General features: G+C 35.3%; 2 long non-coding RNA genes across 2 annotated transcripts in view; one reads left to right on the top strand and one right to left on the bottom strand.

The window, feature by feature from the left end:
- Window positions 1-2,266: 2,266 nt before the first annotated feature.
- LOC125752466 (uncharacterized) lies at window positions 2,267-11,612 on the bottom strand. Its single transcript, XR_007402002.1, has 2 exons — window positions 11,463-11,612; window positions 2,267-2,562 (listed from the first exon to the last, which is right to left on the bottom strand). It is a non-coding gene; the product is annotated as an uncharacterized LOC125752466 (long non-coding RNA).
- Window positions 10,625-23,990, top strand: part of LOC112674810 (uncharacterized) — a 58,322-nt gene continuing 44,956 nt past the window's right edge. The window contains exons 1-2 of the long non-coding RNA XR_003145579.1: window positions 10,625-10,754; window positions 11,847-11,880. This is a non-coding gene — a long non-coding RNA (uncharacterized LOC112674810). The remainder of the gene's footprint in view (window positions 10,755-11,846; window positions 11,881-23,990) is intronic.

Here is a 23,990-nt window from a genome sequence, read left to right as displayed (position 1 = left end):
CTTGAACATACAGAGCTGCATTAGTCAATGATTATTAGCCAAAATAACATAGGCAAAATGTGAAATGCTCTTGAATTATGCGCCTGCCTTTTAGAACCTCTGCCACTACCATTAAGAAAACATTATCCATGTTTACTAAGGTCCCAGGAGGAGGATGAGACATGTGTGGAGCAGATCTGTCCCAGTTGTCACAATCTGAAGAAGAAGCACCCCAACCAGTCTGCAGAATTATAGGGAGAAGCAGAGCTGCCCAGCCAAGCTCTTCATAGGCCAGTCATACCCTCTAAATCTACAAAGAAGTAAATATTTTAAGTCACTCAGTTTTGGGATTTTTTTTCAGCAATAGTTAAACAAAACAGTCTTAGGTTATTTTTTTTTAAAGATTTTTATTTATTCATGAGAGACACACAGAGAGAGGCAGAGACACAGGCAGAGGGAGAAGCAGGCTCCCTGCAGGGAGCCCGATGCGGGACTCGATCCTGGGTCTCCAGGATCACATCCGGGGCCGAAGGCAGGCGCCAAACCGCTGAGCCACCCGGGCTGCCCCAGGTTATATATTTTTTTAAACATTTTATTTATTTATTCATGAGAGACACACAGAGAGAGGCAGAGACACAGGCAGCGAGAGAAGTAGGCTCCATGCAGGAAGCCCGATGTGGGCCTCGATCGCGGGATCATGCCCTGGGCCAAAGGGAGGCGCTCTACCACTGAGCCACCCAAGCATCCCGAGTCTTATGTTATTAAAGTATATTTTGTGTTCCACGGTGGAATTGCAAAACATTTTTCAAATATGTCCTTTATATATTTCCTTTCAAGTATATTCCCAAGTTTTTGGTTATACATTGTTACTTTGAATGAAATATTCATTTTCTTTAATGTTTTTTAAATTTTAACCAGGCTCTACACCCAGTGTGGAGCCCAGTGTGGGGCTTGAATTCATGACCCTGAGATCAAGACTTGAGCTAAGATCAAGAGTCAGACGCTTAACCAACTGTGCCACCCAGATGCCCCTCACTGTTGCATTTTAAACTGCAAATAGCAAAGCAATTAAGATTTAAATATTAGTTTTGGGGATGCGTAGGTACCTCAGTGGTTGAGCATCTGCCTTTGGCTGCGGGCATGATCCTGGAGTCCTGGGATCGAGTCCGACATCGGGCTCCCTGCAGGAAGCCTGCTTCTCCCTCTGCCTATGTCTCTGCCTCTCGGTGTGTGTCTCGTGAATAAATAAATAAAATCTTAATATATATATATATATATATATGTTTTGTGTCTAGTTGCCCTACTGAATTTTCTTGTAATTACTAATACCTTTTCAATATTGATTATAAAAAATTATATAGATACTAGATAATTATATATATTTTTAAAGATTTTATTTATTTATTCATGAGAGACACAGAAAAAAAGGCAGAGACATAGGCAGAGGGAGGAGAAGCAGGCTCCATGCAGGGAGCCCGATGTGGGACTCGATCCCAGGAATCCCGGATCGCACCCTGAGCCAAAGGCAGACGCTCAAACGCTGAGCCACCCAGGCATTCCTAGATGATTATATTTAAATCTGTTTCACTGTGTTCAAATCCAACACCATATTTTTCATGCACAATGACTTTACCTGTGAGTTTGTTATTTCAAGTCATCTTTTATGTAACTGGACTATATCCTCAATAAACTCTATGCATGCATAATTTATATGCAGTAAAATACACACATTTTAAGTGTATAGTTTAATGAGTTTTGACAAATGTATACAATTGGGTAACCACCACTGTAATCAAGATACAGAATGTTTCAATTACTCTACAAGGATCTGTAGCTCTATGAAGTCAAACTCTATCCTGAACCCCAAAGTATACGTTGATCTCCTTCTTGTCACAATAGATTAATTCTGTCTCTTTTAGAATTTGGTAAAATTAGAATCATACAGTGTGCTCTTCTGTATCTGGTTTCTTTTGCACAACGTAGTATTTCTGCAATTCAACCATGTTGTGTGTATTGGTAGTACTATCATTATTGTTTAAATTGTCAAGTAGATGTTCAACACATTTTCATAGTTTCAGATTTATTCTGTAAATATCTATTTAAATACTTTGCCTGTGTTTAAAGTGTGTTGTTTGTATTTTTATCAACTGGTGGAAGTTCTGTATATATTCTGAATCACAGAACATGACACAGATATGTGTTGTAAATATTTTCTTGGGTGTATATTTCCCATTCATGTACTTAACAGTATTTTTGGAAGAGAACAGTTTTGGTAGACAAGTCTTCCCAGGTTTCTCACATTTCTACATTTATTGTGATCAAGTTGCTATAACTGAATTTTTCTCTGGACTGTGTTTTAATGGATGTTTGTATAGCACTCAGCCTTGAAAGAAGGAGATGGTGTCTCCCTCCAGAGCAAAGGACAGGCATACTGACCGTCCAGTATAAAAAAGATAATATTTCCTTCTGGTGCAAAGGGCAGTCAATCATACTGCACATCATAAAAGATTTGAGTTCTTTAAGCTCGGGGTTCCTCCTCTACAGCACCACTCACTGCATGTTCAGGCGTCCATCTGCGTCCATCTGCCACATCCCGGTGGGATTTGGGGACAAAGAGAATTGGTAGAAATAGGTTAATGGTAATACTACTTGCTGTGCCATGAGTAATTAAGCTCTGACTCAGGAGTCTTGCGTGACAGCATCCAGGGAACTAAGGCAGGCTAACTCATTGGTTTGCAAGTTGGATGAAATGTCAGTTCTTTCACTATTCTTGGCAAAAGATATTTTTAATTTTGATGAAATATATTTTGTAATTTTTCCTTTTATCATTCATGCTTTTTGTTTGTTCTGTTAGAGAAACCTGTCCAAAATCACTAAGGTTTTCTTCTAAAATTTTGTAATTTAGGTTTTATGTTTAGGTCTAAGATCCAGCCCAAGTCAATTTTCATGTATGTTATAAAGTATGAGTTGTTTCATTTAAAAAAAATATTCAAACCTCATTGTTCTAGTACCGTTTTGTAAAAATGACTCTTTTTCTCTGAGTAATCTGGACAGCTTTGTAATAATCAAAGGACCATGGATACATGGGTTTATTTTTAGATTCTCTACATTCTTTTGGTCTATATATATCTACTTATGTACTACAGCTCCATCATGCTTGATATCAGGAAGCTTAATTCCTCCAACTTCATAATTAAAAAATTAATTTGTTTCTTCTAGGTCTTTGCTCTTTCATATACATTTTTAAATCATCTTAACAATTTCTACAAAAGTCTTGCTGTGGTCTCTTTGGGATTGCATCAAATCTGTCAATTTGTGGAAAACTGAATTGAAATACTTAGTTTTCCCATCCACTAACAAACATCTATTTATTTCAGTTTTCTTGATTTTTCTCACCAAAGTTTAGTAATTTTCAGTTATACCTCTTTCAATTATTTTGTTAAATTTATTCCTAAGTATCTCATGCTTTGGGATGATATTGTAAATGGCACCATTTTATACAATTTTCTTTATTATTTATTTATAGCATAGAGAAATATGATTGATTGTTGTATCTTGATTTGGGTCCTACTGTACTGCTGATTATTTCACTCATTTGCTCTGGTAGCCTTATGTAGATTCCTTAGTATTTTTTATGTAGAAGATCATGTTATCTGTGAATGAAGAAATATTTACTTCATTACCCATCTCTATGCCCTTTTATTTCCTTTTCTGACTTTTTTACACTGTATGGATTTCTTTGTAGAAGGATATTTAATTAGAAATTTAATTTTGATAATAAATATAGGACTCTCTGGCTTCAGGAGACTGTTTTGTAAATTTGTGTTTTCCTTAGAAAAGTCCTCAACCGATTTGACTTTTCTGTTCCTTTTTGTGTTTATTTTGTGATTTGTGCTTTTCAAGGAGCTTGTTCATCTAGGTTATTCAGACTATTGGCATACATTTTTAAAGCAATCTCTTATTCTTTTAATGATTGCTATATCTTTAGCCATTTCTCTTCTTTTATTCCTGATATTGGTAACCTTATCTTTTTGTTTTCTTATTGTTCAATTCAGCTACAGCCTTAGCAATTTTATTACTCTCCAGATAATAGATTTTTTTCATTAATTTTATTTATTTTTTCTGTGTTTTTTTTATTTCTGTTCTTATTTTTACTAACATTAGGTTTAATATTGCTCTTCTTTTTATAGTTTCATAATGAAGAATCTTTGATAATGATTTTAGAATTTTTTTCTCATATGAGAATTTAAAGCTATAAATTTTCTTATAAATAACTGCTTTAGTTGCATCTCATAAATTTTATTATGTTTTATTTTCATTTTCTTTTAGTTCACATTTTCTGTTTTCTGTTGTGATTTTGGGGGGCCCATATTTATTTAGATCTGTGTTATTTAGTTTATAAGTATTTCATACACATTCCAGGTATTTTTCCATTATTGACTTAATTTAATTCTGCTGTAGATAAAGAATATGATACATATTTATAGTGACCTTCTTTTATGGTACATTTCATTTATACTTGAAAAAATATGTATTCTGTGGTTATGGCATAGGAGTATACTATAAATGTCAATGAGGTCAACTTGGTTTACAATGTTATGCATATCTTTTATACCTTACTGCCTTTGTCTTTATTTGTTCTATCAGTTACTATTAATTGTTCTATCAATTTGTTCTACAGTTGCTAAGAAAGTCATGTCAAAATCTCTTAACTCTTACTGTGGATTTGTCTATTTTTCTCTATAGTTCTGTCATTTTTGTGTTTCATGTACTTGGATTTATCATTTCTGGTAGTCTTCATTTCTTGGTGTATATTCAAGTTTCCATCTGGAATTGAATTTGTTCTGCTCTACAAACTTTTAAAAATATTTCTTATAGTGCAGGCCCTCTGGTAACTAATTCTCTCAGCTTTCGTTTGTCTAAAATAAAGTCTTTAGCTGGTCTTCATTTTGGAAGAGAATTTTGCTGGGTGTCGAATTTCAGGTTGATAGGATTTTTCTTTCAATATTTAAAATATGTCATTTCATTGTTTTCCAACTTTATTTATGGCCAGGGATCTGTGCTTATTCTTATTTCATATTGTTGAGTAAACAAAGAAGGTAAGCCCTATAGCTCACTGCCTGGAGACAGTGTTCAATCAGCAGCACACTGAGGTAAAAGTCAAGCATAGCTTAGTAGTGTTGGTGAGTAAAGGATACAGTTTAAAGTTTTCAGAGGTCAAGGGAGCTACAGTCTTCAGGACATAATACTGAAGAAAATGGAGCAATCATGGAAGAGTTCTGTTGCTCTGCAGAATCTTCCCATTTTTTGACTAAATACTGATCTGTGCATGCACAAGAGGAAAGTATTGACTCTGACAAAGAACTGTCAGCCAATGTGGACATAACAACTCCTGGAGCTCACAGGGAGGTGGGAACACATCATGTTCTAATAGCCTGAAATCAAATGTCCTCCTAATGAATGAGGTCCTAATGAATGAGGAATCAGAGTTCTCAGAAGTGCATTGCCTCTGCAGTAGAGCCGAATAGCCTTTGACTAAAGGACACTGAGATTAATTAATGAACTTAAAAATCAAACCTGAAAAAAGATCAAAGTGAATCCAAGAAACTTATTTGCACCTCAAGACATGCCCTCAAATATATTTTTAAATTTTACTTTATTTGGTAAGAACACTTGACATGAGGTCTACCCTCTAAATTCATTTTCAAGTGTACAACACATTATTGTTGACCATAGGTGCAATGTTGGAAAGCAGGTGTCTACAGTTTACTCATCTTGCTTAACTGAAACTTTAGGCACGTTGATTAGTAACTCCCCATTTCCCCCTCTTCCTAGCTCTTGGCAACTACCATTCTATTCTTTGATCTTATGAATTTGACTATTTCAGATACTTCATATAAGTGAAATCGTGCAGTTTGTCTTTTTGTGATTTGCTTATTTTACTTAGCATAATGTCCTCAAGGTTCATCCATGTTGTTGCATGTTGCAGAATTTCTTCTTTTTAAAGGCTGAATAGTATTCCATTTGTATATATACACCACCATTTCTTTTTCCATTTAACTATTGATCAACATTTAAGTTGTTCCCATATTTTGGCTACTGTGAATACTGTGTCAATGAACATGGGAGTGCTAATAACTCTTTGAGATCTTGATTTCAGTTTTTGGGATAAATACCCAGAAGTGGAATTAATGGATCATATGATAGTTCTATTTTTAATTTTTTGACAAACTGTTTTCCATAGCAACTGCATCATTTTGCATTCCCACCAACAGTGTGCAAGGGTACCAATTTCTCCACATACTTGCTAACACATTATCTTTTGTAGTTTTGTTAGGTGTAGTTTTGATAGGTGAAGTGATGGTGGTTTTGATTTGCATTTCCCTGATAATGAATGACATTGGGCATTTTTCATGTACCTGTTAGCTACATGTAGGTTTTCCATGGGAAAATGAGTATTCAAGCTATTTGATCATTTTTGAAATCAGTTTTTTAGGGTTTTTTGCCATTGAGTTGTAGGAATTCTTTATAGATTTTGGAAATCAACCTCTTATCAGATGTATGGTTTGCAAACATTTTCTTTCATCCTGTAGCTTGCTTGTTTGCTCTCTTGATTATTCCTTAATGAACAGAAGCTTTTTCATCTGCTATAGTCTCACTTGTTTATAGTCACTTGTTTATTGTAGCTTTGACTTGCCTTTGCTTTTGGTGTTATCCATGAAATCATTGCCAAGACCAATATCATGAGGCTTTTCCCTTATTATTTTTTAAAATATTTTATTTTTTTAAATAAATAAGTATTTATTTAAAGAGAGAGATAGAGACATAGGGGAGAAGCAGGCGGGGAGAAGCAGGCTATCCACAGGGAGCCCAATATGGGACTCCATTCCAGGACTCAGGGATCACAACCTGAGTTAAAGGCAGACACTCAACCACTGAGCCACCCAGGTGCCTCTATTTTATTTATTTATTTATTTATTTATTTATTTATTTATTTATTTATTTATTTATTTTTTAGGATGTTTAGTTTCAGGCCTTACATTTAAATCTTTAATTCATTTTGAGGTTTTTGTTATTGTTGTTTTTTTTTTTATTCTGTAAGATAAGGGTCCTATTTCATTCTTTTGCATGTGGATAGTCAATTTCTTCAAGATTGTTAAAGAGACTATCCTTTCTCCATTGTGTATTTTTGCCATCTTTGTCAAAGAGCAATTAATCATGTATGTGTGGATTTATTTTTGGGATCTTTATTCTATTTCATTGGCCTATATATCTTCTTTCTCATAGTTGATTTGGCTATTTGTATTTCCATAAGAACTATAGAGTTGTTTTTTACATTACATTTTACATTTACGTTTCTTACATTTCTGTAAGAAAAATGCCATTGGCTTGCTCAGTTGGTCGAATAAGTAACTCTTGATCTTGAGGTCGTGAATTTAAGCCCTATGTTGGGTGTAGAGTTTACTTTTAAAAAATGCCATTGGGATTTTATAGGGATTGCATTGAGTCTGTAGATGTCTTTGGATAATATGGACATTTTAGAAATATTAAATCTTGCAACCCATAACATGAGATGCACATTCTTGCCATTTCTTTTCCTTTGTGCCTTATTTCAACGATACTAAGTAGTTTTCAATATACAAGTTTTTCACCTCTTTAGTTAGGTTTATTCCTAAGTATTTTAGTTTTGGTAACTGTAAATTGGCTATTGTGATATTGTTTTCCTAATTTCCTTTTCAGATAGTTCATTGTTAGTGTATAGAAATGCAACTGATTTTTATATGTTGATTTTTTTATTCAACAACTTTACTGAACCCATTTACTCTGACAGTTTTTTGATGGGGGCTTTAAGGGTCTTCAATATGTAAGATAATGTCATCTGCAAACAGGGACAATTTTACTTCTGCCTTTCTGACAGCAATGCCATTTATTTGTTTATTTAGTTTAATTCCTCTGGCTAGAGATTTCTGGTACTTAAACAAAAATGGCAATAATGTGCATCCTTGCTTCATTCTCAATCTTAGGGAAAACACTTTAACGTTTTCACCATTGAATATGTCAGCTGTGGCCTTTTCATATATGCCTTTATTATGTTGAGATACTTTCCTAGTTTAGTGAGAGTTTTTTCATGAAAGGATGCTTTTCCCTTATTTCTTGAGATAATTGTGATTTTACACTTTATTTTGTTAATGGGATATATGGCGTTAATTGATTTCCCTATGTTGAACCATCCTTGTATCCCAGGGATAAATCCCACTTATTCAATACATGATGCTTTTAATGTGCTGATGGATTTGGTTTGCTAGTATTTTGCTGAGGGTTTTGGCATCTATATTCTTTTCTCACAGTGTCTTTGGCTTTGGTATCAGAGTAATACAGGCTTCATAAAATGAAATACTCCTTCCCCTCTAGTTCTTTAGAAGAGTTTGATAAGGATTGGTGTTAATTCTTTTTTAAATGTTTGGTAGAATTCCCCAGTGAAGCCATCTGGTTCTGGGCTTTTCTTTGTGGGAGATTTTTGATTATTGATTCCATCTCCATATTAGTTATAGATCTGTTCAGACTTTCTATATTTTGTGATTCATTCTTAGTAGATTATATATTTCTAGGAATTTATCCATTTCTTCTAGGTTATCCTATTTGTTGGTGTATTGTTCATGCTAATCTCATGATTCTTTTTATTTCTGTGACATCAGTTTTAATGCCTCTTCTTTCATTTTGATTGTTTCCATATGCAGCCTGTTAGTTCACATATTTAGTCTCATTTTATTTAAATGATACCTCATTTGTTAATTCAATGAATTTTGTTGAGACCATTGTATTTTATACTTTGATGATGCAAGTATGAAAAAACAATCAGATAGGAAGTCTCCTCTTATGGATCTTAGAATTTATTAATATGGTTATGACAATGCACATGTCTTCTGGAATAAAATCAACCTATGTGAGGGCACCTGAATGGCTCAGTCTGTTATATGTCTGCCTTTGGCTCAGGTCATGATCCTGGGATTGAGCCCCATGTCAGGTTCCCTGCTCAGTGGGAAGCCTGCTTCTCCCTCTCCATCCTGCTCATGCTCTCTCTCACACACTCTCTCTGATAAATAAAATCTTTAAAAGAAAAAATGAACTTATGTCAATACTAGGTTAAATTCTCTCTATTTCCCTTGTCCAAATCCAAACTCATATAGCCCAGTTAAGGTCCCACTCCAACCACATCGCCTTCCTACTCTGCCCAATAGATGTCTCCCTTCTTCTCACATATTATTATATTATCATTCATATCAGTGTGCAGGCCTTATATCACACACTCTCAATTTAATTAATTAAATTACTATCATAGCACGTTTATTCTCTATCTTATCGTCTTTTTAAGTTTTTATTTAAATTTCAGGTATTTCACATACAGTGTTAATATTAATTTCAGGGGGGTCATTTTTTTAGCATATAGTTTTCATACTAGAATATCTCCTTTAGATCTCTCAAAGGTAAACCTGGTCAAACATTAAGGTGGTGAAAACATTTTATTCAGTAACTACTGATGGTAGGGGAAAGAACTGAGCTCCATTCCAATTTGTGCAGAGGTGACTGGATGTTTTAAAGGGAGGATGAAGGAGTAGGAAAAGGGAGTGCTCATGCAGTGCCAGGGGAGTGAAATATGACAAAAAGTAGGTAAGAGGGTCGGTCAGTGTAAATGCAATTAGGCCATCTGTATCTCCTAGCTAGCAATTATTGAAGTTGGGATTATATCCTCCCACAGAGACTGGGAGACAAAGGTCCTATCCTTCCCAAAGTTGACATTTCAAAGGGATGGCTTCATGTTCTTGAGGAAGACAATCCTAAATTGCAGGAAATAAGTATATATCTCAAAGGGATGGGGAGGGATTTACAATTGCCAGCTTTCTTTCTTTCTTTCTTTCTTTCTTTCTTTCTTTCTTTCTTTCTTTACTTTGGGGGGAAATGTTCTAAGAAGGTGGGGTCAGGGGCCTACTGAACAGTCAATTCTTTTGACAGCCTGGAGCTTTTTCAGGCAGGAACTTAGAAAGAGTGGGTAGTCCTAGGAATGTGGCCTTAGGCTGCCAAAAGTCAGGGCTGGTTTGGAACAGTCTCAGTGTAGGAATTTGAAGAAGTAGTTATGTCCTGAGAGTTCTTTTGTGTTTCCTAAATCCCATCCTGATAGTCCTTACACAATATTACTGGCACAGAGTAGGTTGTAAGTGAATGCTGAGCAAATTCATGTAAGTATTAATAGTCCTATAAAACAGCCAAATCCTTGATGGGATGAGCACTGGGTGTTATACTATATGTTGGCAAATTGAATTAAAAAAAATTAACAAAAAAACACCAACCAGATCCCAATCTTTTTTTTTTTCTTTTTTGTTGGTATTACTGGCCTGTTCTGCTCATCACTGCACACTCAAGACCTAGTGCTAGGACTGCCTCATGCAGTTTATATACTGCACAGATATGTCTGGATGGGGGTGGGGGGGTAGGGTAACTTAAATCCAGCTTGTGCTTTACTTGCTGTGAGCCTTAACACCAGCATTCATAACCTCTAAATCACACAAATACATCATATGGGCCAGTGGCTCTCCTGTCAGTTACAATGTCTGGGTCACAGGATTCTAAATGATGCCAGGTGGAATGTTCTAACTTCTGGAGAGTTAAGATGAAAACAGTTTTAAACCAAATTTTTCAACAACGACCTTGATTTTTGCCTTGCTTAGCAACAAGTTTCATTTGCTAAGGTTCAGGTGTTTGAGCAGTAGAAAGTACAGGTGAGTCCATTATAAGGGTCTGTTTGATTTAGAGTCTACTAAAGGTCTTCAAGAGATTGGGTTTGTAGCCAGGGACCTCTCAAATATAGTCATTACTTTGGTAACCAGTGTCACAACCAACAAAGACATAGATTCCTCTCTAGGGAATTAACAGTCTTTTTGTTGATTTTGTGTTTTTTTGGATTAGGGAAGATTCATCTGTTTTAATTATCTTTTTATACCAGTTTATGCAGAGATACTTTCAAGTAGGGTCATGATTTTTTTCTTGAGCAATACTAATTTTCTTTTTTATGTTCATGGGTTGTTGTTTTTTTTCTTTAACTTTGAAAGGCTATACCTATTTTTCAACTCACTAGCTTGCCAGTGTTTGTTTCTTTCACATATTGACTTGTCCATTCCCATTAATCCATCCTCAATTTTTCTCTATCCAAAACAATCAGATCTCACACACACACATAAAAAAACTAAACATCATTTAATTATTTGCAGTGTTTATAAACTATACTTATATTAATTAGGAATAATTAATTTAAAAATGACAATGACAATAGAAAGTGATAAATTTGCTTGGATTAAGGAAATTGGTTTTTAAAGTTCTTCATGGTAGTGTAAAATATTTAATATCAGATAATAATACATTTTTATATATTCTTAGATCTTGAAAAGGATAAAACAGTTTGTATTACCCTCAACTTTACTAATACCTACCTTTTAGATTTGTGTAATTGACAGAACTGGCTTTTTTTCAGCTTTTGTCTGAAACCAAAATAGATTCAAATGTCTTCCATTAAGCATTAGAGAGCATTAAGCATTAAATTGTTGCCCACTTGTAAGAAGCAGAGATTCTTATTTGTCTGTTTCAAGACTCATCAGAGCACATTCTTCAGTTACCATGGAAACTATCTCCAGCTAAATTTGAGAGGGTCTCTGAACAGAACTGAAATGCCAACACTAATAGAAAGAGCCATGTTTTAATTCTTCTGGAAATTATTTGCCTTTTTTTGCAGGAGGGTGGGGGGGTCGGGGGGGAAGGGTGACTTGGATATTCATGATTCTGAAGATATACTTCAGTGGATTTTTTTTTTTTGATAGGGAAAGAAGAATAAAGAGGATTGGAAAACAAAAGGTGACAGAATTCACACTGATAAACAAATTATTTAGTTTTCAAAGTTGGGCCTTTTAGCTATGTTGGTTTTACTATCAATTTCATTAGTCATACTCAAAAGTGAATGTTATGATTCATATTAGTTTGTATTTACATGTTCTCAGATAAATAAGTGACAGTCTGTGAGATGCTTGTTTTCAGAAGTTATTTTATAAACTTTGTTATATAATATATTTACACTTTTAGTCACTATATTTAAAATATTGCAGAATGTCCAAGTTAAAGAGATAGTTACAATTTTGTTTTATTTGGTACAGTTATAGGTAATGTTACAATAAATTGAACATTTCTCCAGTAATAGAAATTCTTTTATAAAAGTTATTTTAACTTTTTTGAGTAATGTATAAACTAGGTACAATTATGACAACTATTTTCTTTTTACCCTCAATAGCAATATCTAAACTTTAGATGCTTGTTTATGTTTTCATAAACATATGCATTTGGAATTTATTTTTCATGATGGGAAAATTCAGAGATGTCAATGAATTGTGAAACAGAAGAGAAGGAATCTAGACATTTTCTAGAAGTTAATATAGCCCTCCGATTTTCCATTGAAGAAAACACTCCCCAGTGATTTCCTAACTTTTTCATGTCATACCTGTAGTGTGAACTCTGTTGGAACCTGAGGTTCTTAGTCTCCAATCCAGTGGTTGGCCTTTCCATGTGACTGACTTATTTTATAAATCACCTTTTGCTCACTCTTTCTTTCTTTCTTTCTTTCTTTCTTTCTTTCTTTCTTTCTTTCTTTCTTTCCTTTCTTTCTTTCTTTCTTTCTTTCTTTCTTTCTTTCTTTCTTTCTTTCTTTCTTTTTCTTCTTTCTTTCTTTTGTTTAGAGGAGAGGGAGAGGGAAGAAGGAAAATCTTAAGCAGGCTCCATGCTCAGCCTGAAGCCCAAATGTGGGACTCAATCTCAGGACCTGGAGATTATGACCTGAGCCAAAATTGAGTCAGATGCTTAACAAACTGGGCCACCTAGGTACCCCTAAATCACTTTCTTCTTAGAGTTTCATTTCTTTGTTTATTTGAGGAGAGAGAGAAAGCAGAGCGAGTAAGAGAGAACATGAGGAGAGGGAGAAGCAGACTCCCCACTAATCAGGGAGCCGGATGTGGGGCTTGATCCCAGGACCCCAGGATCATGACCTGAGCCAAAAGCAGAAGTTTAACTGACTAAGCCATCCAGGTGCCCCAAATCATCTTTTTATTTGAAGACTCTCCAAATGGTAGTGTTATATATGTCTTTTAAACTAATTGAAAATCCCAAAGGTTTACTAGATTTTCTGGCCTTTCGGTCAAAAGTGAAATTTGCCTCCATAATTAGGCAATGCTTCAGTAAAAGAATGATAAACCCCTGAGTTTTCTGAATATGAGTGCTTTGGGAAACTTTGCTGTGGGTTGCACTAAATATTTTCAACAGAAACTATGTGGGAAACAATTAGAAGTTGAGGTTTGTCATGAAACATAAACGTGAATGGACATGGAAACACACATTCACTTCTTTGCTGGTGGGACCTGTCTCCATTTCAAGTGGTACACTGGGTATGATGTTTTAACCTCTCATGCTAATGCTTTTTTTGGCATGGCTAATTCAGAATTTACTATATATGCATACATCCTATTCCCATGGAATTAAACCCTGAAAATATTGTTTCTCCTGCTGAAACATAAAATGCTTTAATAAACCCTGATATAAAATAATCAAAAGTCAGAATATGGATATTATCGTCTTTAGGAAAAAATGCTAAATGTAGAGTTAGAAATCTACAATTCAAATTTTAACCGTATCACTTACTGGTTGTAAATTACAGATTCATTAAGAACCTGACAAGTGAACAGAAGCAGGAAAAGCAAGACATTTTCCCTGGGATAGGATATGTACTTCCATGACTATTTATTTGTAAAATGCTGACTGTGTTATGTAAAGGTCTAACAATTAGGGCCTTCTCATCATCAATACTGGCTACACCAGCCCAGACATTTTGATGATATTTCTTTATTTTGTCCCAGAAGCTACATCTAGGAGAGTAGCTTCTTTCTTTCTCTCTTTCTTTTGGAAACTTTATTCCTAGGTTGACTGAGTAGTCAAATACTTGGTGTTCATTAATTTGTCTAGATGGTTATTCAATAAAATTTAACATGGTAGTTATTTTGTTCCTGTTTTATGTATTTCAATTATTTAGTGTACGTTGATCCTGTGGTGATTGTATCACAAAAAGGGCAATTTATAGACTACTTGATAAGTAATAGTGTTAATTAGTTATATTAGTTCCCCCTGTATAATCTGCAGATTAAAATATATTTTTTTCCCTTGAGGATAACATTTGATAAAAAATGAGTAAATGTTGATTTTCATTAAGAAGTAGTTTTCTGGGGCACTTGGGTGACTCAGTGGTTGAGTGTCTGCCTTTGGCTCAGGTCATGATTCTGTGGTCCTGGAATCGAGTCCCACATCAGGTTCCCCACAGGGATCCTGCTTCTCCCTCTGCCTATGTCTCTGCCTCTCTCGATGTTTCTCATGAATAAATAAATAAAATATATTTTTAAAAAGAAGTGGTTTTCTTTTAAAGTGTAAAATGTTAAAAGCATTTTCTCTGCTTGAAAGCTTATGGTACATTCAATTTGTGCACCCATCACAAGGTCAAGCTGCTTAACTTTGCAGAAATTAAGCCACCTCTATTTCATCAGCATTTATGGTAGTAGCTCACAAACACTATCTTGAGCCACCTCATAATCATAAATACATGAGGGCATAAGAGGCAGCAGGGAAGAGGTGAACTCCCACCCTAAACCAATGAATCTGTGTATGATTTTTTTTCAGTGACCTGCTTTTTCTTTTTTTTTAAGATTTTATTTATTTATTTTTTTTCATGAGAGGCACAGAGAGAGAGATAAAGGCAGAGACACAGGCAGAGGGAGAAGCAGGTTCCATGTAGGGAGTCTGCGTGGGACTTGATCCCTGGTCTCCAGGATCACGCTCTGGGCTGAAGGTGGCGCTAAACCACTAAGCCACCCAGGCTGCCCTTCAGTGACCTGTTTTAATGGGTTGAAGAATATATGGAGAAGGTCTCACCTGGGGAAGCAAAAGTAAATAACTTTGGATGATTTTATTATGGCATGACTCTCATACAAATGTAGACTGTGCATCAGAGATGTATTTGACTTATTAATTAAGGGTGCCAGTAGCACAATCAGAGAAATGTCTGATTTTAGGGCGAGGCAGGAAATAGAGAAGATGAGCCTGGAGTATCTTGTAATGCCAAATTGTTTGGAAGTGCTTAAAAAAAAGGAGGGGGGAAAGAATCATAGGAGCACATGAAACGGACACATAAGCAAACTGAAAAATTTATCAATGGTCAAAGCAGCAGCAATTAAAAAATAATATTGGATTATAAAACAAAGTATAAAATGAGTATCCAAAAGTCCATACTGATAGAATTAAGTGACTGAATAAATACCTAGAGCTGAAGAGACAAATTTCCATGCAGAGTTCCAAATAATTTGTGTAGGTACTCTGCTGTTAAGAAATGGGAACAAAATAACTCAAAGAATGTTTGAGATATATACACCCATAATATACGTTATACATATATATTACATATCTATGTGTGTATATCTATCTGTGCTGTTGTGTGTACATATATACAGAAAGAGAATGAGATTGAGATTGATTTATATTAAGTCAGTGAGGAAAAAAAGGCTTGCTGAAATAAGTATACTCAGTGAGAGACAGAACTGATTAGTATCCTACAGGGCAATAAAAACTACAATCTTTTGGGTTATTTTTCCTGCCAAAGAGAAATCATTTGCACCTCTACTGGAAAAAAAATCCATATGATTGACACATAATTCACAGAACCTGCATCTAATCAAACATAACTAGTAATTCAAACAAAGGTATATCTTCTAGAGAATTAGATAATCCTTGGGTGGTCGTGTTAGACAATGTTCTGATAGGATATTGAAAGGGCATCTAGTTATGCCTTTGTCCTATTTTGAATTGGTATAATTTTCTTTAGTGATACAAGTTTCTTCCCCTAATACCTAAAAGCTGCTTTCTGTAGTTCTAACAGCATCATGCTCTACTGAAAATCCCATTTTGAACTGAATTATCCCCATTTACCATCACAGAATATGAATTTCTGCCCAAACAGAAAAATAATTTTCTTTCTGGAATTTATCTGGGGTTGTACAGAATTTTAATATCAGGGAAGTTTTTGATCTTAATAAATTTTCCCCAAACAGAGACAAAGGAATTGGCTCTATATTTATATAAATATGGCAAACAGGCTCCAAATATATCCCTATGCCATGCTGAGAAATTTTGAAAAAAAGTGAAGAACTTTACTACATAATGACATTTATAAATATTTTCAATTAGTGACGTGCCTTGAGTCTTTTGTTTTGCTTATTTACTTTATTTTCTTTTTGCCTGGACTGCTACAATTTAGCCATTGTCAGAATAATTTGTACAATGCTATATCTGGTCCTTGTTTTGGGGTCACATTCAGCCCTCAAGATTCACAGTTATCACATATTGCACTGTACTTCAATTCTCTCACAAGGCACATCTTCCTTTTCAGAGCAAAAGTAATATATGTGAGATCTGAATTTTCAATGCAAGATTTGTTTGAACCTATCACGGGAAGAACTAATGTCCTTCACTTAATAAAGTTGAAAATCCAACTCCATAATATATTGTTTCTGGGAAGAATTTTTATTAAAAAATATTGCAATAGGAGGTTACTGAATAGCATATTGAAGGGTACATGTGGAAGTTTTCACCTGAGGGAGTGAAAGCAAATAACTCTGAATCATTTTATCAAAAGAATGCAGTTAACACTGCAAACCAAGGAAAGAATAATAAATCATAACTCAATACAATTGACCTTTAAACTGCAGAGTTTATGCATATAATCCCAAAGCATGTGGGCTTTCTAGACTTCAACATATACTCTAAAATATATGGACCTCATTTTATAGAACAGTTTTAGACTTATGGAAAAACTGAGATGATACTATAGAGTTCCCTTATGTCTCACACCATTTCCCTTCTTGACATCTTACATCAGTACGTTAGTCACAATAAATTAATATTGATATATTATTATGATTATGTAAAGTCTATATATTATTCATATTCTCTTAGTTTTAACCCAAACTCTCTTGTAGGATTTTTTCTCTAGGACACCATAGTATATTTAGTCATGTTTCCTTACATTCTTTTTGACTGTGGCAATTATTCAGACTCCCCTCATTTTTGAGGACCTGGACAGTTTTAAGGAGTGCTGGGTAAGTATTTTGTAGAAGTCTCTTCTGTTGGAATTTGTCTGATATTTTTCTCATCATTAGACTGGGGCTATGGATTTTTGGAAGGAAGACCATAAAGTGTGGTTTCCATTACTCTCTACCAATCTTACATACTATTAATAAGACTTATCACTGTTGACATTAACCTTGATCAATGGACTCAGATAGTGTTTCCCAGGTCTCTCTGCTATGAAGTTACTTTTCCCCTTCCTTTTGATACTACATTTTTTGGGAGCAAGTTGCTATGCACAATCCTCATTAAAATGGGGGCTATAACTCCATTTGACGGCAGAGTAAATCTACACAAATTATTTGGAACTCTGCATGGGAAATTTGTCTCTTCAGCTCTATGTATTTATTCAATCACTTAGTTCTATCAGCATAGAACTAATTATTTTATACTGTTCTATAATCCAATATTATTTTTTTTCAAATTGCTGCCACTTTGACCATTGGAAAATCTTTCAGCTTGCTTTTGTATCCATTTCATGTGTGCCTACAATTTTATTTTTTAGCACTTGCAACTTTTTGGCATTACAAGATGCTCGAGGCTCATCTTATTTATTTCCTGCCCCAGTTCTAAAATCAGACATTTCTCTAATAACTCCTGAATGTGGATTGTATTTATGTATGCACTTGTTAAAATTCATCAGTTGTAGACTTAGCTTTTGTGTAGCTAACTGTATATACACTTCGTCTAAAAGCAAATCTGTGAACAAGGTTCTCATTAGTAGGCTTACTTTTCTCAGTGGTATGAATTAACAATTCGGAAATTAACTTCTGTGTATCCTAGATTTGTGCAAAGTGTGTAAAAGTATTGATGATAATGGAATCCAGATTTCTCACTGTTCAGGAACAGTCATAGAGGAACAAAAATATAGAAAGAAGAGAACCATATGTGACCTGTGGTATTGAATTGAAAATGAGATTTTTCTTATTTAAATGTAGAAATAGAAACATTAGATATAGAGATAAAAACAGATATAGGATATAGGTATAAATAGATAAATATTATTTCCCAGCTCTCTACAAAAAGGGACTAAAGGCAATAATATCAGTAGCAATGATCAGACCTACCATGCAGATCTTAATATCTAAATGCCATTCTTGACTAAAAACAACCAGGTTACCTCGGGAAAATGGAAGTAAGAAAGTGTTCAAAGAATCATGGAGCTAGCTATTTTAGAAGCATAAAGGAGAGCCTGAGTGGAAGTATGGATTGTAGTTCCTTGTCCTCACTGCCGCAGAGCAAAGGATGGGCAAGGGCATGAGTTAGGAATGACACTGTAGGGAGCATAGTTCCCAACAAATACTGGCTCTTTGGCAGTCTCAATAGGCTCATTCAGAAGGACATTTAGATCACAAATTCAAAAAAATCCAAGTAAAAAACCAGAGACCACAGAATATATCCCAGTATACATGTAAAGGGGTTAGCAAAATTCAAGACAAAGAGAATGATAAGCAACGGAAAATTTCTCTTTAAAAACATATAAAAGCAGGTCTGAACTCTTCTTCATTTCTTTCTGTATACCTGACACAGAAATCTAGGAAGAAATTGTGTCACTTTTGTACATTTACAAAATTGATGAACTAAAAAAAACAAAAAAAAACCAAAAAAAACCCCTGACATTTAAAAAAATGAAAGCATGAAGTATGTAAAGATCTACAAACTCTTACAATGAAAGAGAGCAAAAAATGGTTCCTGAAAATCAAGAATTTGTGATATGGATTCATGGCCGACTCACAAAAAGAGGTGGTATTAGAAGATTTACAGACCTGATGAGGACCTTCTCCCATGTCATAACAAAAAGTCATCAAAAAGAAAAAAACTAACAAATGCTTTTCCATAGGCCACTATGTTAAAAACTAAAACAGTGAAAAGTACAAGAGAGAAGGTCGGTGTGTTTGACACCTAACAGGATGTTCTGTTTTACCTGTAAATTATTTTCTAATGTAGGAAATTTCTTACCAAGTCAACACTATTCTGTTTGAAGGCCTTTGAGTAAAAAGTTGAAATTTAATGAGGCATCTCCTATACATCAACAATTCAGTATACTCTTGAGTACACATGGAAATAAATTTAATAACAGGAAACAGTTACTAGCACTAATGAAAAAACAACATAATCTGAAGGTTAAAAAACAAAGAAGAAAGGACAACTGCAAGGGACTCATACTGGGTAATTCTGGGATGATTGTAGATCAAAATAAATTTGGTAATGGTTTACAGCAAATTTAATATAAGAATCTTGCAGATGTAAGTAACTAGGGGAGAATACAAAGTCTTTCTTATAATAGAATGTCCAATAAATGCAGAAGAAATGATTAAGTTAAAAATAATCAAGCAATGTTAAAATTAGTGAATGTAAAGGATCAGGACATTTTCATAGCCTCAGATTCTCTCTTCATAAATTACTTATTAATGACAAAGTAATGCACAATTACTTCAAAGTGTAGAAGCCTACAGACACCACCTTAACCAAGTGATCCAAACTAATGTCACATGGCTCCTTCTATCACGCACTGAAAATGACACAATATCACCTCTGTGACATTTCCTCAAAAATGTATAACCTGCATATCATCATGAGAAAAGATCAGACAAAGTCACACTGAGACACATTTTGCAAAATAACTGTGCATACCTCTTCAAATTTTCAAGTCAAGAAAGATATAGAAAGACAGGAAATCTTTCAGACTAAAGAAAAACCAGAGATGTGATAACTAAAGCAATGCTATAAAGAACATTATTGAGGCATAGATAAATATGATAAGACTATGGTTCAACAACAGTGTATCAAAGTATAACTTCCCAATTTTAACTACCCAGTGGTTACAAGAAAATATCCTGGTTCTTAGGAAATGCACATACATAATATTCTCTAATATTTGAGAAAATAAACATATCTTTAACTTATTTCCAAGGTATTTCAGAAAAAAAAGTATAATGTAGAATAGCAGTAGAAAAACACATTTGATATACATTTCACATATCATATACTAATACAAAATAATACAGATAATGGGCAAAATGTCAACAGTTGGTGAATTTGGGTCATGGGTATATGGAAGTTTCCTGGCCAACTCATCAACTTTTGTACAAGTTTGAAATTAAGTATTTTTTTTAATTTAAATATGTTAAAATGAAATTCTACCAAAAAAGTTGTAAAAAGTGCCGATTAATGAAAAGAGAGATAAATACAATAACCTCTACATACTCTAAAAAAATAATAGAAGGTAAACACAAATAAACAAATTTAAGAATGAGAAAGTAGACATAGACATAAGAGTATACTAAAAGGTGAAAAGAAAATACTAGCACAACTCTATTGCTAACTTTGAAAACAATTCTCTGAAAATTATAGACAAAATACTAAGTAACAACACAAATTGTACTCTTGAAGAATACTAAATGGCATGAGAAATATTTGTGATATATACATTTAAAAATACAGAACAGTTTGCAAATAGATTGACTCTAGCATTACAAAAATAGATATAAAATCAGAATTAGAATAATACATAAAAGACAATCTGACCAGAGATTATATAAATTGATCATGGGTATCTTCCTTTGGGGGACACTTTTGCATTTTCCAAAAGTTAGGAAATACTGTGTGTTACTTTTTCAAAAACTACAAAATTTTATGAAATATCTATGAAAACACACATTAGAAAAACATGTGCGATGGCTCTGGAAACTAAGGATTAGAATTTATCATATATCAGAATCTTGGAAGGATTTATACTAATTACAAGCAGATGTTAAAGTTTAAACAAGTCTAATCATAGCCAATGAATGCTTGACCTTTTGCCCTGGAACAATGCAATAGGGAATGGACCCAGTCCTCTGACAGGGAGAGGGTCAACAACACGGAAATTGGCTGGATACCATCTTCTCATTGCAGATATTTTCTAAGGGAGGAAATTCTCCCTGTACCTACCCCCTCATTAGCTCATTCTTTCTACATTTATTGAGAATATCTAAGAGACCTTGAAAATTATCAGAGTGGAAATTTTGCCTCCATAGCTCTGCTCTGTACCAAACTCTGTCAAAGACTAGCAATCCCAGCATCAGAAAAAGCAGAGAGTGACTTCAAGATGGGGACCTAGGTTGCTCCTAACTTTGCTCCCTGTCACAATGAACAATTTACTCAAGAACAGGATACCATTGAGAGAATCCTAGGACTTGGGGGTGAAGGTGAAGCACTCCTCTTGCATCTCAGAGACCAAGACAACCTGCATTAGAAGTGTAAGAAAAGTGACAAGACACTGACCACACTGTCCTTCCCCGAAACCAAAGCTGCGTTATGTAGAGAGGTCTCCCCTGAGCCTCCAGTTCCTCCAGTGTGAAAAGATAACCCAGGGGATAAATCAACCTTCCAGCATTGTGGGATATTTTGTGGGAGCCTCCTCTCTGCTCTTGCACCATGGGATCAAAGGACAATCAGTGGGGCTCAACCACAGGGAATCTGGCTATGACAAAGAAGAGGGGAAGAGCTTGGAACAATCAGCATATGTATCTTAACCGATTCATACCTGCAGTGCCCAAGTAGTAACCTTAACCAGCAGCTTGGTCATCCACAGAGCAAAGCACACTCTGACCAGGCAACTTGGTTGGGTACAGATCTGCCAGATTCAGATGCTCAAAGAGGTTTTACTGGCCTTAAAATCCAGTTTGGACACACCCTGGGAAGGAGCTGAATCATAGCCCCTCCTTCTGTAGAGAGTATCTTCTGGTCCCATCTGAGGAAAAGGGCTGGTGACAACTCTGGAAGCTGTGCAGCCCAGTGGTGCTCAAGCCAATAAGTGGAGCACAACTGATTGCCCCCAAAGTAAAGTCCCCAGTACCGGGCATGGAATATTCTCGTGTCATGCAAAGGCTTGGTATTAATTCATTGCTGAAGACTGAAGATTGCTCCCAGTCCCTTCCAAGCAGACAGCCAGTTTGAGAGTAGCCTAGAGAAGCTCCTTTTCCTCCCACCCAGGCAAGGAGCTGAATCATAGCCCCACCCATGTGAAGCATATCTTCCAGCCCCATCTGACAAAGAGGGCTGGCAATAACTCCTGGAAGCTGTGTGGCCCAGGGGCACTCAAGCCAAGAAGTGGGTGGGCAGAGCCAGTAGTTTGCAGAACAATGCCGGTGGCCCTGTTTGGTCCAGGAACTTGGAGAGCAGGTTGGCTTCAGTTAAGACAACAAACAGAGAGCGTTACTGGTTTTAGACCTGCATCTCCCTCTGTACCCAGGCAGAAAATCTAATTCATAGCCCTACTTATACTGAATATAGCCTTCAGCCTGTCTGACCAGGGAAGCTAACCAAAGCACTGGAGCAGCTGCATAGCCCATTCAATACTCCTATGTGTAGTTGCACTTTGACAGAGCACAACTTGTGGCTTCCCTTGTCTGTAGAGCAAGACTGGTGGCCTTACCTTACCAGGGAATTCAGTGACTACTCTGGCCTGATTTGGACCCCTAAACAATAATTTGTACAGGCTTCTGGGTCCTGTCCTGCTGCCTACTAGGGCAGAGAAGCTAATCCATAGCTCCTTCTACTACTGAATATCATACACAGTCCCAACTAATCCCACTAGTAAGCCTGATGAGAGAATTCAAGCAATTGTGAGGCCCATAGTACAGCCTCACTTGGGTAGAAAACCAAGCTACTTGTCCTATCCAACTATTCTCAGCCAGTGGCACACACACTCTCTATCCTCAGAGCTTGAACAGCTACCTCACTCCAAAATAGACCATAATAGAAGGGCCCATCTGCCCAAGGACATTACCAGTGGACATAACCAGAAACCCAAATTGAGCTGAATGGTGAAGAACTATCTCTATCAAAGCAAACCTATAAAGTCTGGAAAAGGAGCCTGATTTCTCAAATGAGCATATACTAATGTAAGAAATCAATGATCACGAAAAATCAAGTAGATATGATGCAACCAATGGAAACTAATAAAGCTCCAATAACTGGCCTTAAAGAAATGAAGACCTATGAATTGTCAGACAAAGAATTGAGAATAACTCTCTTATGGAAGTTTAATGAACTACAACCACCATCCTCCCACCCCCAACAAACAAACAAACAAAACCCCCAAAACCCACAGAGAGATAACTAAACAAAATTAGGAAAACAATGCATGAACAAAATGAGAAGTTCAACAAGGAAAGAACAGCCATTAAACAGAAACAAATCCTAGGGTTGAAAAGTGCAACTGACCTGCAGAATTCAATAGAGTTTCAAAAGCAGACTCAACCATGCAGAAGAAAGAATAAGTGACCCGGAAGATAAGACATTGGAAATTACCTGGTCAGAGGGGCAAAGTAAATAAATATATAAATAAAATAAACAAACAAATAAATAATGAAAAAGAGTAAAGTAAGTCTATGGGAATTACGGAACACAAAGAAAAAAGCAATATGCACTTTATGGGAATTCTAGACAGAGGAGAGAAAGAAAAATAAGCAGAAAGTATTATTTAAAGCAGTAACAGCTGAAAACTTCCCAAACCTGAGAAGGGAAATGGACATGCAGATCAACAAGGCCCAATGAATTCCAAATATATTGAACATGAATAAGGCCACAATGAGACACATTATAATTGTCAAAAGTCAAAGACAAAAAAAGAATTTTCATAGCAGCAAGATTTCTCAACAGAAACCTTTCCAGCCAAGAGAGAATGGGATTACATATTCAAAATATTGAAAGAAAATAACTATCAACCAATATTTCTATAGCTGGAGAACCCGTTCTTCAGAAATGATGAA

Source organism: Canis lupus, chromosome 14, assembly GCF_003254725.2.
Source record: "Canis lupus dingo isolate Sandy chromosome 14, ASM325472v2, whole genome shotgun sequence".
NCBI classification, from domain to species: domain Eukaryota; kingdom Metazoa; phylum Chordata; class Mammalia; order Carnivora; family Canidae; genus Canis; species Canis lupus.
The sequence above is the reverse complement of the archived record's forward strand: the minus strand, read 5'-3'. Positions and strand labels throughout refer to the sequence as shown.